Here is a 7,608-nt window from a genome sequence, read left to right as displayed (position 1 = left end):
TAATCTGCAATCCTACTACCCAGGCATAATCACTGTGAATATTTTTGAGTAATTCTTATTTTTTTAGGTGTGGTTTTGAGAATTTGAGTACTACCCTATATTTTAATGAGTTTTAATCATAATTAACTAGCCATAGATAATATATATGGTGGTTTATTCGTGACAGCACTTTCAAAGTTACTTTGAAATCTTGACACAAGCAAACGGCCATTATGTGGAGCTGAGTGACTCTGCTTTGGGGTGGGAAAGGTGGGAAGACTTTGTGTTAAATGATTCTCCCAGCAAAGTATCCCAAACATGTAAACAGTTTGGCCATTGTTAACAGTGCCAAGACACAATAGCTTTTGTTATTGTTTTAAGTTCTCATACATAAAAGCAGGAGAATATGAATGTGAAGTGAAGGATATAAATCACAATACAGTTTTTTAGCTAGTGAATTAGTTAGTTAAAGAAGGCAGGGGCAAGATTTTCCCCAGTCTTCAGAATCCATATGATGATTCACTTGGAATTTAGAATTTGAGGTCCAAATTGAATAAGTGATTGATCTCACTCATAATTAAAGAAATACAAATGAAAATACAACATAAATAATGCAGGATCTTAGCTTTCAGGGTAGCAAGGATTAAAAGATCGCATAATAGTGTTGCTAAGAAATGTAAATAAAAATAACCATTTAGAAAAGGCAATATGATGATGTCTAGCAAAATTAAAAGGCATATATCCATTTACTTAACAAATTCCCTCTATACCGAAACATCTATGTAAGTTTGCAAAATACACGTACAAGGATGATATATCATTGTTTGTAATAGCAAAAATTAAATGATGAAAATATGCATCAATGGGGACCATTTTTTAGTAAGCTCTGATATATTCAGGCAACCAAATCTAATGAAATCATTAAAAGGACTGAGGTAGAGATATAGGCACTGATCTCCAAGATATCTTGCTAAGATATAGCATGCTTCCATTTGTGTAATGGTGCAGGGTATATGTATAAATTGCATATATCTCTGTGTATGAATATAAAATTTCTGGGAGAATAAATAAGAAATTGCAGTAGTTACATCTGAAGGGTGGACTGTAGGTTGGGGTCAGGGAAGAAGGTAAAAGAGACTTTTGCTTTTTGATAGATTATGTTCAAGTGTTACTTCTATAATTTAAAAAATTTTTTTAATTAATTAAAAATTAATTAAAAATTAATTATTAATAATTATTAAAAATTATTTAAAAATATTTAAAAAATTAAAAATTAATTTAAAAATTTTAAAATTTTTTAAAATTTTTTAAAATTAATTTAAAAATTTTAATAAAAAGGCTTAAAATTCTTATCTTTTTTGATCCAGCAATACAAATTTAGGGAATTAATCTTATAGAAATAATTATGTATGTATGCAGAGCCCTGGTCCTAAGATGGTCTTTTGGCATTGTTGATAAATAAAGGATTAGAAGTAATATAAGTGACCAGTCACAGAAAATGGGTTACATGAATTATAGTGTGTTATTAAAAATGATATTGTGAGAGAATATTTATACTGTATTGTTAGATGGTGCCCCTTAAAGTATGTGCAGTGTAACTCAGATATCTGGGATGAGATGTATCAAAACATGACTAGTGGTGGAATAATGAGTGATTTTTATTTTCTTTTTAAAAAAAAAAAATCTGTATTTCCTAAGTGCTTTAAAAAAAACACAACCCAGGTCATTTTAAGAAAATAAAAATAAAGGCTAAGACATTTAGATATTCCTGCTAAGAGTAAATTAATCTCCTCTTAGCATTGTTAGAACATCTGATTCCATATTTTCATAACCCAACTATTTTCTTAGTTTAGTAATGCTACTTACTGCTTGGCTTACATGCAGTGGAATTCCCATATAACTGATGCATTCATAAGGCCTGTCTATTCAGCAGTCAGTTCCTTTCATAGAAGTATGTTGGAGCTTGTGTGGCAAAATATTTGGGGGACAGTATTTTCCTGTTGTACCTGTATTTGTGTACCTAAGCTATATTAAATGAGCAATGAGATTCGATATGGTTTGTCAATATTCTGTTGATGATACTCTGGCATTTTATAAATAGATTTTATTTTTTTGGGTTAGATAGAAAAACTATGAAGCACTGTCATTTACTTTGTGAAAATTCAGATACTAGGTGGTAAAACCTTAATCGCACAGTTATAAAAACTGTACATTATGACTTTCTGAGTCTCCCTGACCACAGAGCATTGCCAATGCATGAGCTGCTCTCCGCTTGGCTGAACTGAACTGTATCATTTTAAGGCATCTGCCAACCCAACCCACCACTGATAAAGATACATTTAGAAGGGCACCTAAATATTAGAAAGTCTTTGTAGTAGAAGAAATGAATAGAATTTATTCTCTCAAATAATCTTTTAAAATACGTACAACTTTGCTTCAACCTTAGCTCCTCCCTCCCAACTTCATAAGGTGCTTTATTTAAACAAATTTAAGCTCAGAGAATAATTTGGCATTTCTCTGCCCACATGTGCATACTCTATCACTCAGCATTCTGTGATAAGAAGATCATTTCTATTGCAGAATCTCTGGTGGCCATCCTGTCAGTTCTCTGAGAATGATATTTGCCTTCTGAGCTACAGCTTTTGCACAGAAATATGAGGTGTGGGCTACATGTTTCATATCAATTGAAATCCAATATTCTCCACTTACCGTTACTTTCCACTAAGTAAATAGATAATCATACTCAAAGACAATGCAGTTTTACAGTCCTATTTGAACACCCTACCTGCATATTAGCTTAACACCTAGTTCATCACTTATACCACAAAGGCATTCAAGGTGGTAAGGACAACTTTTCAGATACTGTCATTTCTATATTATATTATGAAGCATATGCATATATGGCTTTATTTATATTTACACATACAGGCAACAGGTATTTCACACATAGAATTTAAAAGTGAGTACAGGTGGAAATACAAGCCCACTTTCCCAAATAACATTTAGCTGAGATTGCCTATTTATGCAATCCTTAACATTTAATATAGGGTTCACATTCCCATAGGATGCAATTTTGGAACTTAGGAGTTTGGCTACTATTCTCATCTAAAAATATCTCAGATGAACAGCTTCAAATACCAACAGTGTTGTTAGTAGTAATTTGAGTGCTTTAGTACAGAAACTATCTGTTCCTGCATTTAATCATTGTCTCCCCCCGGCACACAGGAGCCCTGCATCGTTACTTGGTTACCCCAAGCAGTGCAGCACTGAGCTTGACAGTTTCCATGTGGCGCATCACACTGGGGGACATGTGGGAGTGAGGAATGCTGAGAGCGCACTTTCTTTCTTCCAAAATGAGATAGGAAGTGCTGCCGGCAGCTGTCTATCCACGGAACGTCTAAGCAGGTTAGAACTTCATCCTCACACTGTCAAATGCCAGGTGGTGGCGCTTGCTGGTTTGTTTGCTTATGTTTTGTGTTGAGAGAAACCCAGCAGAAACAAGTCCATGTCAATTCTCATGGGATGAGGCAGTAAACTGACCTCGCCATTCAGATGTCTGCCTCCAGTATTTGCCTGTTTGCAGTGAACATGGTTTGGGGCTTGAAAGATGGATCCTTTCCTCCAGTGTTTTACTTCTTCTTTTGGGAGCTGACAGATCCCTAGAGATAATTCCTGTTTGGGGGACAATTGTATAAGCCTGGAACCTCCACTTTGACTGCTTTGTTCTTTTAGATATAGACAGTCAAGTTTAGGAGGTGCTAGAATGACAGTCGGAAGTGGGAGAGATAAGAATTTTATTCTTTCGCTGAATCCTTAGACATTTTAATGCCTCTTACCCTGGACGTTGCCGTAGTAGCCTCCAGTGAGAACCCTCAGTATTGGTTCTGATTTACTCAAATCAAAGCTATGCTAAACCAAACCAAGCCCAAACAAAATGTAGAGAAACCAGGTCAGTATTTTTGTACATTTTTGCCTTCATACTCTGTAAGTTATGTTTGTTTTAGAGAAGCAACAAGAAAGTGATATACATAAAGGAAATAGGACTTTTATGTTTTTAATTTGCCTGCAAGAAATGGATCATTCGCTTTCCTATGAGGTGAACTAGAAAATGTGTCATCCCAAGATCTTTACAAATCAGAGTTCAGATGTACCCATGGAATCTCAATTTGCATTCTTAATGGGAATTTTTTACAGCTTCTTAAATATGCCAGTATCCCATATGCTTGGGGGGAATGCGGTGGTTAAGAAAGAAGAGCAAAAGTCAGACTGTTTTATGCTGACACTGAAGCTTTTTCACATGAAAAAATAAAACAAAAAAATCGAGGAAACCTCTGCACTGTTGATAGACAAATGCAATTTTTTTTCCACAGGAAACTTTAAAAAAATAATTTACACATTTCTACAGAAACTTGAGCCCCTATGGCTCTTTTGGATCCATGGCAGAATTGTGGTATGGTGTCTGCCCAGCAGTACGGGTGAGCTGCATGGGCTGTGGGGAGAGGAAGGCCTGGGGCCTGGAGGCAGGCCTCTCAGTAGAAGGTGGGAGGCGCCGCAGCTGGGGGTGTGGGGGTGGGAGGGGGCAGCAGGGGAGGGGGTAAGATGACAGACAATAGGGGCAGTTTGGGTGGCACCACAGGAGATCAGGTAAGGCGTCATGGACGTGTCCTGAAAAGTGGACAGGAGCCTGAAATCAGTACTGTTGACAAAATCAGCAAAGCAAACAGCAGCATCAAGAGCAAGGGATGAGTGTCTAGCAATGGCTTCCCATTGCCCATGGGGAAAAAAATCCAGAGTCTTTACCAGGCCTGCGAAGTCCTACGAAATCCGGCTCTCACTTTCCCCTCAGGCCCCATCTTCCTCTCCACTCCCCTGTTGCTTGCTGTGCTCCAGCACATTCACCTGCCTGTGGTTCTTCCAGCATTTCAAGCTTTTTCCCTACTCAGCGCCTCTCCACATGCTGTTTCCTCTGCCTGCAATCCTGTTTGCCCCCATACTTCCCACCCACTGTCCTCAGCTTGGCTGACTCCTGTTTCTTCAAGTTTCTGCTTCAGTGTAACCTCCTTCAGAGAGGTCTTTCCTGACTTGCTAAGTTATAGGGCCCTTGCCCAGTTACACCATGTCACAGTCATCTGGAGCCCTCTACCTGTCACCTGTGTGACCGAGGTCCTACCATCCTCCCCAACATAAATGGCTACCTGAGACCCAGAGAGGTCGAGTAAGTTGCCCAAACTATCAACACATACTAGCAAAGGGTATATCAGCCAGGATCCCCAGCAAGGGAGAGACAGTACACTTGGATTTGCCTGATTTAAGGAGCCCTTAAACTTAAAGATCCAGGAAATAGATAGGGCTGTGTGGAAAGGGTCATCTGTAAAAGACGGAGACAAAGGTGAGGAATGTAGCAGAGAGCGAGGCGGGAGTGGAGGAAACCATACCACACTCTCCTTTCTCCCCTTATCTCCTGCTAGTGTTCCCTGCTGGGAAGCAGGAAGGCAGGGGAGCCAGTGATGTGATCTGCATAGATCAGCCCCTAGGGACACAGAACAGGATAAGAAAGGTCCATGTGGAGGCAAGCAGCAATGGAACAGGGATTTGAACTTAATCTGGTTCTGTAACAGATGCTCTTAACAATGACTCACGTTTCTCTCTCTGGTACAAAGTGCTTAATCAGGGCTGGTCCTGATGTAATGAAGACCTGAAAGATCAGCGAGGGGTTACTGTTTTTCCTGCACTCATTGAAAAGCAGAGTAGGTGGGTGTTGCTGAACATCTTTCTCTATAGGGGAGAGCTAAGGACCATTTATTAATTAACTTAGTGCTTTTCAGAGGTGGAGGAGAGGTCTCCTTTTTATTTTGCTACCTCTTGTAGTTAATTATGGTTCTTAGAATAGTCTGAGTCTTGCAGCTGCTGGAGATTACTCTCCAGGTAATTTCAGCATCACACTCTGGGGCCAGCCTGTGTTTGATTCTGCTGCCTCACCACGTTCTGTCCAATCCCCGCAGAACAGGAAGGACATTCATTTAGGAGACCTCATTCCATTCTCCCAACAGAGCCCCAGTGAGACAAAGTGCCCAGCTCACTCCTAGAAAGTCTTTTTCTTCTTTCCAAAGGGAGCTTCAGGAACATATGGGAAAAGAGGCAGCCTAAACATTTGCATATATCTGTGCTCCAAGGCTGATTCACATAGAGGATCAGCAACCTGCATAAATTTAGCCTACGAGGGCAGCTGTGATAGTTGTGGGAATGAACGGTAACTGATTTCAATTATGCAATTATTTACCAAGTGCTTACCAGGGGACAAACACTTGGGGCTACTATGATGAACAAAACAGACATGGTGTCATCGTACTTTCAGAATTTCACTTTTAAAAATACAAATTGCCAGTTGAGATTGAAGGATGTGTCTTTCCCTCCCGTAGGGAATATAAGAGAGGGCAAAGAATGGAGCTTAAAAAATCATAGATGTGAGAGACATAAAAAACCATTCTGCATAATAGCCTTTTAAACAACCATTACATAAAACCTGATGGTAAGATATGCATATATTCCATATGGCATGTGTGCATTATGTTTTTTATCATACAACTTGAATGTACACTTAGCTGCATCCCATCTTAATGAGAGGGATTTCTTGCTTTCTTTGTACTCATAGAATTCCCTCAGGTTTAGCTAGGAGAGCTAATAATAGCAACAGTAATAGTAAGTCACCCCATTAAGGACAATCACTTTTTGCTGAGTTTCACATCATTCTCACTACTTAGCAGTGGCTCTTGGAATTTACTCAAGTCCTCCCAGTTTTCCAGAAAATGAAAAGGAAGCTTCTGTAGAAACACAAAACTTTGAAGATTCTCTAGGAATGACCACAAATCTCAATGTGGCTCTGTGGCCAAATGGCAATATCATCTAGGCAATCTAATAAACAGCTATGGCACGCTTACTATCTGTAAGGCAGGGAACCAGGGAAAAACATGTGGTTAAGAGTGCAGGCTCTGAAATCAGATGTGTCAAAACCTTAGGGAGGTTATTTAATCTCTGAAGTCTCAGTTTCCTTCTCTTTAAATGGAGATAATAAGAACATCTCCTTCAAAATTTAGTTGTGAGGATGAAATGACATACCTAGTATGGCGCCTGGCACAGATGAGCACTCAGTAGACATCACCTAATCCTACCAGTATTCTCATCATTACTTTTGTTATATCTGATTCCCTCTTCTTAAATAAGTAGGGCTCCAGGATATTGGGGATTTCCTGCCCAAGGGCTGCTTTGTCAGATGCCATCAACAGAGACAAATTTTATATCAGCAGTGGTTTCAAGGGGGAAAGCATAAAGGAACAATCCAGAGGGCAGCCAATGGAGAAAAAAAACAGCTAAGATCAAGTGTTCAGAGGAGAAGTTAGAGGCTGAGTCCAGAGAAATTACCTAAGACAGTGTAGCTGTATCAGTTTTGATTCATTACTAACATCCTAGGACATGGATGGGCAAGAAGCCAATAGAAGCAAGCATGACCTGCCCTGGGCCTTAGTAATGGTCAAGAATCTTAAATGCCACGTCACAGACAGGACACAGGTGCTGCTCGCTGGGGGTCTGGGGAATCTGGGTTTAGTGGGGCTGATACAAGGGAGACAGAGA

This window comes from Eschrichtius robustus, chromosome 10, assembly GCF_028021215.1.
Source record: "Eschrichtius robustus isolate mEscRob2 chromosome 10, mEscRob2.pri, whole genome shotgun sequence".
Lineage (NCBI taxonomy): Eukaryota > Metazoa > Chordata > Mammalia > Artiodactyla > Eschrichtiidae > Eschrichtius > Eschrichtius robustus.
This window is presented reverse-complemented; position numbering follows the sequence as displayed.